Raw genomic sequence first — 13,231 nt, forward strand, 5'->3', positions numbered from 1 at the left:
GAGTACGACAGATCCGCATAGAGCTAACCAAATATGTGAACTCCGTCTTCAGGCCACGAGTGGCCTACCAGGACCATCCGACCGCCATGTCATCCTCACTGGAGGATGCGGATAGGAGGGGTGGGGAGTTATCACACCGCTTTCCCGGTCGTTATGATGGTATTCTTGACCGAAGCCGCTACTATTCGGTCGAGTAGCTCCTCAATTGGCATCACGAGGCTGAGTGCACCCCGAAAAATGGCAACAGTGCATGGTGGCCTGGATGGTCACCCATCCAAGTGCCGACCACGTCCGACAGTGCTTAACTTCGGCGATCTCACGGGAACCGGTGTATCCACTGCGGCAAGGCCGATGCACCAAATATGTGCAGTCCTACTTATATATTGGTGGCTGCCGTGCAATTATTATTTATGATGGCCAGCCGAAGACATTCTCGGGATGTGGCAAAGAAGGACACGTCCGTTCCAGCTGTCTGCAACGCAGAATCACACAGTTACCGCCTGGGGACCTGCCGGCCACGACCGCTCCGACGTCGCTACCGCTGACGTTTGTCGAAGTTCTCCATAACGACCCCCGACCGCGATCACCACTGGCTCCTACTACTGCCACATCGTCGTCTCCGGTACTGTCTCGGGCTGTTTCGGAAGGACCGGCGCCTTTGCTCCCTCCTCCTGACATGTGCATTGGTGAGCAATCTCTGAGACAGGGGACGGCCCTTGACTCCTTGGTCGTGCTACCGATGCTTTTGTGCCCGAACATCCGGATCCCCAGGCGTCTTCGGACACTGAAGATCACGTGCGCAAGAAACGGTCGCCGAAGAGACGTCGGAAACGTCGGATCACCCCGTCTGACACCTGCAGGACGCAGTCTCAAGATGAGGATCACACCTATCAAGATGTTGCCCCGATGGACGATTCCATGGTGGAAGCACCAGTCTGCACTCCGTCGAAGGTACAACCATCTTTGCATGCACCAGACGCTGTACCTATCGACGTTGAACAGCAGCTGAGCCAGCACCACTCTTCCACCGCCGACGTGACGCCGCCTTCCGACTCCACAGGTACTTCACCAGACGAACACCATCCTCGCACCTTTGCGTGATCTGACGATGTAGACGACGAAACACCCACCGTTTAGACAGCAGCGATTGCTGCTGCTCCAACCCACGACTGCTAATCGACAGGGTTGCTGGATGGGGATGTGGAGCCTCCTGGGAGAACATTCCTGTTTGTTGCTGCTCTTCGTGCCTCCATGAGCGTCCCAGTAGCCCCAATTCCACGACAAGCTTACAGGATTGGCTCCATTAATGTCATCACCATTGGCACCCCTGTCAAACTACCATTGCTCCGTGAAATATTGAGGGCGTCGGACCTCGATGTTGCCCTTTTGCAGGAAGTTGGCCTGGAGACGTTTCCTAATATCTATGGCTATGTGTCCTACCTCACGCCGTGTGCTGACGGAGGCAGTGGGACAGCTATTCTTTTAAAGGAAAGTATTGAGGTAGACGACGTGATTTACCTGCCATCGGCTAGGGGTCTTACTGTGACTTTCCACGGTGTCCTAGTCATCAATATTCACGCTCCCTCAGGCACGGCCAAGCGACGGGAACGGTCGCGATTCTATTCAGAACAGGTTGCTCCTTTGTTTGTAGGCCGCTACTACCATATTATTCTTGGCGGCGACGACAATTGTGTCTTACCCCAGGAGGACCAATATCCGCATTTCACCACATGCCAGGAACTTGCTCCTGCATGAACTGAACCTCACCGATACTTGGGACAGCGTGCATGGTGATCGGCCTGGGTATATGTACGTCACCAGCCATTCAGCAAGTCGTCTTGACCGTGTCTACGTTTCCCAAGGAATCGTAACTGCCTCGCTCGACGCTGAGTTATGGCCTACCACCTTTTCAGACCATATCGCCTACATTTGCACTGTTTCGCTCCAGAGGCAGAAGGTGTGGCGCGGTCGAGGCCTGTGGAAGCTGAATGTCGCCCATATCAAGGATCCGGAATGTAGGCAGGTCGTAGAAACGACGTGGAACAACTGTGTGAGACGCCTTCCAGCGTATCCTTCAACACTCCGATGGTGGCTCAACTGCACCAAGGTTGCTTTACGTCGTTCGATGATGAATTACGGTCGCGACAAAATGCCGTGGCAACGACATACCATGGGATACTATTTCACAATTCTCCCGGAACTCTCCAGCCATGCCCCCTCTGTTCAACGACAGGTTGAAATTCAACGCATTAAGACGAAGATAATTGCTCTTATGCGTCACCGCCTTGAAGGCACAATAGTACGCGCAAGATGTCAATCATATTATCCGAGAGAAGCAGCGGTGTCGGAGAAAGCTGGTCATAGCCCTCGACATGCCAGATGGTCGTCGATTGACGTCCCAGAATGACAACGTAAAAGCCTTTGTGGATCACTACAATCAGTTGTATGCAGCAGCGGATCAGAACAAAGCGGTAACGACTGATGTCGTCCGTTCCTTGACGGGGTACCCTGGATGAGGCTGCTGCGGAGATTCACACAGCGACAATTACGTTTGATGACGTTGCCGATGCTCTCCATAAAGGTGCGGCGAATAAAGCTTCAGGTCCAGATGGGTTCCCGCTGGAGTTTTACCGCACATTCCACGACATCATGTGCACACGTTGGACTGCGATGTATGAAGAACTGATGAACCCTGACCTTCTCCTCTCACCCGAGTTCGTAAAAGGCTTGGTTACCCCTGTCCCCAAGCCATCGGGAGATCGGGGAGTTGGGCATTATCGGTCGTTGACCATGTTAAATTGTGACTTTACGATTTTTACCCGGATTCTTGCCGCTCGCCTTCGGGGCGTCATTCCTCAAGTCATCTCTCTGGATCAAACGTGCTTTGGTGGCGACAGTAACATTCAGACGGCACTCAGCAGTTACCGTGGCGTCATAGCTCTGGCCACGTCCTGCCGCCTTTGCGGTGCCTTAGTGACAGTGGACTTCGACCACGCTTTTGATAGAGTGAGTCATGCCTTTCTAGAAAACGTACTCAGACGGATGGCCTTTCCCCACAGGTTTATACAATTCGTCTTGCGGCTCCTCCGAGGTGCCACGTCGCGAGTACTGGTCAATGGTCGTGTGGCGGGCCCTATTAATGTCATGCGGTCGGTCCGTCAAGGCTGTCCGCTGTCGATGCTGTTTTCGCCATCGCCCTTGAGCCACTGTTACACGGTTTGAGGAGCCGGCTCACAGGGATAACTAGGAGGGGGAATACTTTCATCTGCCGTGCCTATGCAGATGACGTGGTGTTCTTGGTTCTATTGGAGGACGAAGTGCCAGAAGCACTGGCATGGATCAATCAGTACGGGACTGCTGCGGGCAGCCGTGTGAACCTGACGAAATCTAGTGCTATGTCCGTCGGTAGAGGTCTTCCAGCAGAGAGTGTGGCTCCATTGCCATTAGTGGACAACCTCAAATGTTTGGGGATCACCTTCACACGTGATATACAGCGCACGATCTCATTTAACTATAAACGTCTGCTTCAAGCTATCCGCGCGAACGTTCGTGGCAACCTCCTGAGAGCATTGGACATGTTACAAAGGGTGGATTTTGTTAATACTCATCTAGTCTGGCGACTGCCCCATTTAGCACAGATTTTACCGATGCCATAGGCTTCGGGCTGCGTGCGGCTACTTTGTAAGCACGGGTCTTATCCTCAAAGTCCGCTACGACACGCTGACACTTCCTCCTCGAGATGGCGGCCTCAGCCTTGTCAACGTCCAAGCGAGAGCAGCTGCCCTTTATGTAAGTACGATGGTTAAGTCGTGGACCCGCCTCCGAACCGGATTATCGGGAAGCCCGATTGACGAACTGGCCCCTCCCTCTCGAGGGGCACCTATTGCAGTACCCCATATTTCTTCCTCGCTCTCACGTTTCAGGACCTTTTTTATCGAATACAGTTACGTCCATGCCGACTTGCCTAGTACCAGAAAACCTACCGCACGTGATGTTTACAGCCTAATGATGAGAAATCATACTAGGAATGTTGTGGAAAGCCGACATCCAACGATCGCATGGCCCGTGGTTAGGCGTTCTGTGCACCATATCCTTCTCGACACGAGCGCTCGTCCGACCTGGCATCTGGTCGTTAATGGAAAATACATGACACAACTTCGTCTACATGCCTCGTTGTCACATGTTTGATACGGCCGAACAGCGACTGATGTGTGGATCTTCTGCAGAGATGTGGCAACTGATTCAGAAGATGCTTGCTTTCTTCTACATACGGCTCCCCATGCCATTACACTGCAATCTCTTCTGTTCCCAGATGAGACATACTTCCCACGTACGAAGACCAACGCTGTGGTCTGGATAAAAGGCCTCTCGATCTCTTATTTGTTCCATGAAGGTGATAAGAGTGTTCTTGACTTTTGGACGTTCCTGCAAGACCGCTTTTCTTTTCTTGTGCACCATCCGCAATATCGTCAGTACTATGCAAACTTTCTGGCTAGTGCCTTCTTCGATTTCCCCTGCAGCTGGGGTGTCCGAGGTATGAGAAGGTGATTTCAGTGAGATTGTGTAATACCAGGACTCGATCCAATATATTGGCAAATGTAATATTCTTCGTGAAGACGTGCCTGGAACATGCTTGACTGCGTTGGGATACAGTGTGTGTCTACCCACAAGTTGGCGGGAATCGGATGCCATTTTGTCTGTTCTGCCGGGATGGCATTTTCCTTAAATTCTATAATTCCCTTTTTTATTTTGTTTGTTATTCATGGTAATTACAAATAATTGTTTTTCGCCTGGAGGGCGTCCTATGTGATCTCAACAACAATATAAAAATAAATAAATAAATTAGTATGATACAAAAAAAGGGATTAGCGTTCGCGCAATACAAACAGATCGGGAGACAAGCAACGGTTCGAATCCTGGTAATACTTATTTTTTATAAACTATATTTTCTTCATCGCTGGTTACATTATTTAATTTATATGGCATTTGAGAGATAATACACTCCTGGAAATGGAAAAAAGAACACATTGACACCGGTGTGTCAGACCCACCATACTTGCTCCGGACACTGCGAGAGGGCTGTACAAGCAATGATCACACGCACGGCACAGCGGACACACCAGGAACCGCGGTGTTGGCCGTCGAATGGCGCTAGCTGCGCAGCATTTGTGCACCGCCGCCGCCAGTGTCAGCCAGTTTGCCGTGGCATACGGAGCTCCATCGCAGTCTTTAACACTGGTAGCATGCCGCGACAGCGTGGACGTGAACCGTATGTGCAGTTGACGGACTTTGAGCGAGGGCGTATAGTGGGCATGCGGGAGGCCGGGTGGACGTACCGCCGAATTGCTCAACACGTGGGGCGTGAGGTCTCCACAGTACATCGATGTTGTCGCCAGTGGTCGGCGGAAGGTGCACGTGCCCGTCGACCTGGGACCGGACCGCAGCGACGCACGGATGCACGCCAAGACCGTAGGATCCTACGCAGTGCCGTAGGGGACCGCACCGCCACTTCCCAGCAAATTAGGGACACTGTTGCTCCTGGGGTATCGGCGAGGACCATTCGCAACCGTCTCCATGAAGCTGGGCTACAGTCCCGCACACCGTTAGGCCGTCTTCCGCTCACGCCCCAACATCGTGCAGCCCGCCTCCAGTGGTGTCGCGACAGGCGTGAATGGAGGGACGAATGGAGACGTGTCGTCTTCAGCGATGATAGTCGCTTCTGCCTTGGTGCCAATGATGGTCGTATGCGTGTTTGGCGCCGTGCAGGTGAGCGCCACAATCAGGACTGCATACGACAGAGGCACACAGGGCCAACACCCGGCATCATGGTGTGGGGAGCGATCTCCTACACTGGCCGTACACCACTGGTGATCGTCGAGGGGACACTGAATAGTGCACGGTACATCCAAACCGTCATCGAACCCATCGTTCTACCATTCCTAGACCGGCAAGGGAACTTGCTGTTCCAACAGGACAATGCACGTCCGCATGTATCCCGTGCCACCCAACGTGCTCTAGAAGGTGTAAGTCAACTACCCTGGCCAGCAAGATCTCCGGATCTGTCCCCCATTGAGCATGTTTGGGACTGGATGAAGCGTCGTGTCACGCGGTCTGCACGTCCAGCACGAACGCTGGTCCAACTGAGGCGCCAGGTGGAAATGGCATGGCAAGCCGTTCCACAGGACTACATCGAGCATCTCTACGATCGTCTCCATGGGAGAATAGCAGCCTGCATTGCTGCGAAAGGTGGATATACACTGTACTAGTGCCGACATTGTGCATGCTCTGTTGCCTGTGTCTATGTGCCTGTGGTTCTGTCAGTGTGATCATGTGATGTATCTGACCCCAGGAATGTGTCAATAAAGTTTCCCCTTCCTGGAACAATGAATTCACGGTGTTCTTATTTCAATTTCCAGGAGTGTATAATGAGAAAACGTGCATTTTCATGAAATTGTAGTGAATGTCATACGTTATTTGAATATTTACTGTTTGTAATTAAATTTTCAAGGACGAGGGACAAGCTTGGAAAGCCCAAGTTAAATGTTATTCGCAATGAGTAATATACACTACTGGCCATGAAAATTGCTACACCATGAAGATGACGTGCTACAGACGCGAAATTTAACCGACAGGAAGAAGTTGCTGTGATATGCAAATGATTAGTTTTTCAGAGCATTCACACAAGGTTGGCGCCGGTGGCGACATTTACAACGTGCTGACATAAGGAAAGTTTCCAACCGATTTCTCATACACAAACAGCTGTTGGCCGGCGTTGCCTGGTGAATCGTTGTCATGCCTCGTGTAAGGAGGAGAAATGCGTGCCATCACGTTTCCGACCTTGATAAAGGTCGGATTGTAGCCTATCGCGATTGTGGTTTATCGTATCGCGACATTGCTGCTCGCGTTGGTCGATATCCAATGACTGTTAGCAGAATATGGAATCGGTATGTTCAGGAAGGTAATACTGAGCGCCGTGCTGGATCCCAACGGTCTCGTATCACTAGTTGTCGAGATGACAGGCATCTCATCCGCATGGCTGTAACGGATCGTGCAGCCACGTCTCGATCCCTGAGTCAACAGATGGGGACGTTTGCAAGACAACAACCATCTGCACGAACAGTTCGACGACGTTTGTAGCAGCATGGACTATCAGCTCGGAGACCATGGCTGCGGTTACCCTTGACGCTGCATCACAGACAGGAGCGCCTGCGATGGTGTACTCAACGACGAACCTGGGTGCACGAATGGCAAAACGCCATTTTTCGGATGAATCCAGGTTCTGTTTACAGCGTCATGATGGCCGCATCCGTGTTTGGCGACATCGCACGTTGGAAGCGTGTATTCGTCATCGCCATACTGGCGTATCACCCGACATGATGGTATGGGGTCCATTGGTTACACGTCTCGGTCACCTCTTGTTCACATTGACGGCACTTTGAACAGTGGACGTTACATTTCAGATGTGTTACGACCTGTGGCTCTACCCTTCATTCGATCCCTGCGAAACCCTACATTTCAGCAGTATACTGCACGACTGCATGTTGCAGGTCCTGTACGGGCCCTTCTGCATACAGAATATGTTCGACTGCTGCCCTGGCCAGCACCTTCTCCAGATCTCTCACCAATTGAAAACGTCTGGTCAGTGGTGGCCTCGCAACTGGCTGGTCACAATACGCCAGTCACTACTGTTGATGAACTGTGGTATCGTGTTGTAGCTGCATGGGCAGCTGTACCTGTACACGCCATCCAAGCCGTGTTTGACTCAATGCCCAGGCGTATCAGGGCCGTTACTACGGCCAGAGGTGGTTGTTCTGGGTACTGATTTCTCAGGATCTATGCACCCAAATTGCGTGAAAATGTAATCACATGTCAGTTCTAGTAGAATATACAGTATTTGTCCATTGAATACCCGTTTATCATCTGCTTTTTTCTCGGTGTAGCAATTTTAATAGCCAGTAGTGTAGCAAGTCACAAAGTACCAGACCACAAGAGTAATATTCCATTACTCGTCGGATGTCCTCTCGACATTATACGTTGCAGGGTGGTATATGTCGTAGATCCACGGAAAACGTAAATTGAAACTTGATGCACATACATCGTGTGAATACACGAGTTTTTTCATTATGTTATCTCTCAAATGTCACAAATTAAATAATATGACCAGTGATGAAAAAATAGATTAATTATTAAGTTCGAGTAGGAGTCGAACCGCCGCTTTGTACACGTTCGTCTTACGAAGTTCGATGGCTAATCGCCTGACCATCATGAATGAGGTCCGGCACCTGCGCACAGATACGTCAGTTACAAAATAGACGCGTAATACTTTTCTTGCGATTTTCTCGGAATTTCCAGAATAGTGCACCTTACTACTTGCAAATTATTTTGTTTGAATGGGCTAGTAAAGGTGTACAAAGTTTGAGGTAAATATCTGATCCCGACGTCGTGGCCTTACCTTGTTAGTATATATAGCAGGCGACACAGAAAATTCATCGTCACACGGCATACGCAGGGAATAAGCAAAGACATACCGTGGGACTGTGGTGAGATTCAGAGAACACTGTATACTGTGGAGAATTATTCACAGGGACGCCTGCAATGCTGTCTGGCAACAATTCACGAGGTAGGGAAACACTTGTACAGTGGCTTCAATATTTTTTTATTTTTAACATTACAGCATCATTGTGACTGAAGACCACAACAACACATCAGTTTCCATTGTTGACATGAGGACACTGTCTCTCAAAAATATGTATGTCTAGAATTATTGTTACTACTATTATTATTGTTGTTATTACTGGGCTCTATCAGATCACGCGATCGTAGGAATTTCTATGGAGCTCTAATTTTTCTCAGTGGATTCTTTTTCTTTTTTCAGTCCACTTTGTCCCTCGTCCAGTGGTGACTTCTTTCTCTGGCAGTACTTACCATTTGCCAATTTTTTGCCTGTATAAGTTTCTACTGCAAATGACTGATGGACTTATGAGTCTTTTCTAAAACCTTTTCGACCTGCTCCATTCAGAGTGTGGTTATGCCATGTTCTATGTAGGTATGTACGTCGCAATTATGTGAGCGAGTTTTTTTGTTGGGAGTCTGTAGATACGCCTATAAAATTTCAGTGTTCTTTTTATTGTTTCTGCCGCGATATTCGATAGTTTTTCGGGATTGTATTGTTAAGTATATGATAATCACAGTAATAATGATAACTAATAATTAAATGACAGTCTGTCGACTATCTTAGCGTATTTTACTCACGAAGTACGTTTCAAAGTACACTTTTTTATCCTTTAATTTACTGATTTTGTAGGGTTCTGACCCGAACGTTCTTACATCCACTACATATAAGGGGTGATTAAAAAGTTTCCGCTTGAGGCCATTGCTGCAGTACTGCTTAAATGCAACGTAGCGCGACTCCGATGCGAACATACGAGCACCGACATGTAGGCAAGCTATTAGTTTGGCATTCATGTCTTTCCGATGTTCGTGCAGTAAATGTGAAAATGTGAAATATAGCGCCGTTATAACCAAATACGTACAAACAGGACCAAAGGGCTGTTATTCTTTTCTTGGCAACTGAAGAAGAAACACCGGTATACATCCATTGGAGAACGGAGAATGCGCATGCGGTAGCATGTCTGTCGAAAACCTACGTTTTGGAACGGTGCGCCAAGTTCTGTGCTCGTCGCGATTCGACACAAAACGCAGGTCGATCTGGGAGGCCAGCCTAGTCCATTGTGGGCCATCTCGACTAAGAGACACTCAAGCACTCACCCTATAGTCCCGATCTCTCCCTATTATCAGGCCTTCGGTCCCTCAAAATAGGCCTTGAAGGGTCAAAGATTCCTGTCCAACAGAGATGTGCAGCGGGCAGTTACGGACTTCTTCACGCAGCAGGAAACGGTGTTTTACCAAACAGGTATTTTGAATCTGTGGCGACAGTGGAATGAGCGCCCCAGTGCTCAAGGCGATTTTGCCCGAGTGGCATACCGATTCTGGACTTACGGCCTTCCAATCGAAACTTCTTAATCGTCCCTTATAAAATTACTTATAAGAAGCAGAATATGACAATAATAGGGCAAAACATTTGCCACGGAGCCAATAAAAACCCCAGAACATGAAAAGGTACAAATAAGTATAGAAAATTGATTCAAATTTTGTGTTACATGAACTAGGTGATTAGTAAAGTATAGTTAATGCAGATTTAAAAAATAGCCTCATGCATAAGTATCGGACAACATACATTGTGAAATAAAGAGCAAAAAAATTATTAACGATGCGCAGTATTACAATGACAACATTATAATTTACAATATTACAAAACTTGGTTTACAATGCTATGTGGTCGGTAAGATACGTGAATACTGAGAACAATGGTTAGGACAGTGGCGCTGGATGTCAGCCTCAGGTTGGATTGCAGTCGCGGTAACAGTTCCAGATTACGATTTTTATGTTTGTGCTGGTGATTGAGATCAACGTGGATAGTTGACGAATGAGTGTGCTGGTTGAGAAAGGAAATTTGGCATAAAATCTTTCAGATATGGATCGAACCTCAAGAGCAATGTTTATTTGCAAGTCATTGTAAATCGTTGTGTTTCTTAAGGAACGATGGAAAATTTGATATAATGTACAGTGCCCTTATTTGAACAACCTAAGTTTTGTGGAGATGAGTAGACGCGACATGTTCCAATATGGGGCAGACATACAACATGACTGGTCGTATCTACATCTGAAACATGACGTCTACTCGGATTCGCGCCTGTCGCATAAGAGTGAAACTAGTAGTGAAACTATGAGCATGCAAATAAGGTTCGCTTTAAATTCACGCTGTAACGGTCTTGAGCGTTAGTTACCTTCGAGATTGGACGCGATGAGCTGATGTGAGTCAAGAATGCATTTAAGGCGACAAAGACGACATTACCTACACCTCACTGAGTTTGAACGAGGTAGTGTAGTAGGGCTACGAGAAGCTGGATATCCCTTCTGCAATACTGCAGAAATATTTGGCTGGCATGTAGCCATTGTGCCTGATTACTGGCAGCGGTGGTCACGGAATTGTACGGTCGCAAGAAAACCGAGCTCAGAACGGCCATGTGGCGCTACAGAGGAAAAAGACTGATGTGTTCGGCGCATGGCTCTGGCGCATTGCATTGCATCTGCAGCAGCATTTTGAGCAGCAGTTGGCACCACAGTGACACAACGAACTGTTACATTCGGTTGCTTCAAGGGTAGCTCCGAGCCAAACGACTTGTAATGTGCATTCTACTGACCCTACAACACCGCTATTTGCGACTTAAATGGTGTCAAGAGAGAGCTCATTGGAAGGCAGGATGGAGATCTGTTGTGTTTTCTGTTGAACGATGGTTGAGCCACCGTTGTCAGTGATGGCACTGTGTTGGTTAGAAGGGGGCCAGCTAAGGGCCTGCGTTCTAGACACAACAGACCTACACCTGGAGTTATGTCTGGGTCGGCATTTCGTATGACAGCAGGAGCACTCTCATGGTTAACCCACGCACCCTCACTGTAAAACTGTACGTAATCCGGTGATTCGATCCATTGTGCTGCCACTAATGAACAGTATTCCAGGAGGTGTTTTCCAACAGGATAACGCTCGCCCACATACCTTTGTTGTAACCCAACATACTCTACAGTGTATCGACATGTTGCCTTGGCCTGGCTCGATCACCAGATCTGTCTCCAGTCGAGCACATACGGGACGTCTTGGACGACAACTCCAGCATCTGCTACAAACAGCATTAACAGTCCCTGTATTGCCCAGTCAGGTGCAATAGACAAGGAACTCCATCCCACAAACTGACAACCGGCACCTGTACAACACAATGAATACACGTTTGTACGCTTGCATTCGACATTCTGGCGGTTATACCGGTTATTAATACACCAGCATTTCACATGTACAATGGCTTACCTCGTGCTTACATTAACCTATGATTTTGCAATATTAATTACTGAAATATGTTATCTAGACAAATGTATTCCCGAAATTTCTGTACTCTACATTATTTTTTAGTTTGCTATTTTTTCCGTTGGTGTATTTGGTGGAGTCAGTCCAAGGAATATCTCCAATGAATAGCAGCAGTGGGATAAATAAATCCTGACTTTTTCTCGTATAAAATGTAGCTTGACTTTCGTCCCATTTACCTTGACCCACCATTCCATAAACCATTTTTCAAGCTGTGTTAGAGTCCGCGAGAGTTTGTCATGAATGTTCAGTACTTTGCTGTCAGTATAATATATTGCTGTAATAGCAACAAATCAAATGGTTCAAATGGCTCTAAGCACTATGGGACTTAACATACGAGGTTCAAAACGGTGCAAATGGCTCTGAGCACTATGGGACTTAACTTCTGAGGTCATCAGTCCCCTAGAACTTAGAACTACTTAAACCTAACTAACCTAAGGACATCACACACATCCATGCCCGAGGCAGGATTCGAACCTGCGACCGTAGCAGAAGCGCGGTTTCGGACTGAAGCGCCTAGAACCGATCGGTCACAGCGGCCGCCTAGCAACAAAGGAAGCAATTTTGACTGGATGCAAGTCTGGTATGTCATATAAATAAACGTGAAACAGTGTCGGTCACAAAAAGGAACCTTGTGGTACGCCGGCTTTTATAGAGTAGACATCAGAAGCACTATGACCAATGGATACACTGAAACTACTGTTTTTAAGATACCAACTAACAGATCCAGCAACTTACCGTGTGAATCCTAATTTTATTAAGTTGCACAGTAGACTATTATGCCATTCAATATCGATGGCTTGAGCAATGTCCAGGTAGATAACTGCAGTGGATTTACTAACATTATAACCACCTGCAATTTCTTCCACCAGGCGCAGTAACTGTAGTGGAGCGACGATGGACGAATCCGAACTGGGTATTTTGGAGAACTGATTTCTCGGTGTATGTTTTACGAAGTCGAAATAGTATTACTCGTTCAGATGAAATGCTAGAAATCAAATACCAGCAAACACGTATCATTGCCCTGCAGAATGAGTTGGCGGATGAGATGAAGCAAATGTGCGAACGGGTCGCTCGTGTAGAAATTCAGCCAGAAGCAACAGCTCGTCGTCGTCAGCCCATTGGTCACCAGGAATGTCAAAGACAAAGTAGTGAAACACAACCTGGAGCCAAATCCACGGCTCAGGCCGATATACACTATGTGGTCAAAAGTATCAGGACACCTGGCGGAACCGCGCGACCGATACGGTTGCA

At 48.0% G+C, this 13,231-nt stretch overlaps 1 pseudogene; it reads right to left on the bottom strand.

Moving 5' to 3' along the window:
* Positions 1–238: 238 nt before the first annotated feature.
* Positions 239–356, bottom strand: LOC124723422 (annotated as a pseudogene).
* Positions 357–13,231: the final 12,875 nt, after the last annotated feature.

Source organism: Schistocerca piceifrons, chromosome X, assembly GCF_021461385.2.
Source record: "Schistocerca piceifrons isolate TAMUIC-IGC-003096 chromosome X, iqSchPice1.1, whole genome shotgun sequence".
Lineage (NCBI taxonomy): Eukaryota > Metazoa > Arthropoda > Insecta > Orthoptera > Acrididae > Schistocerca > Schistocerca piceifrons.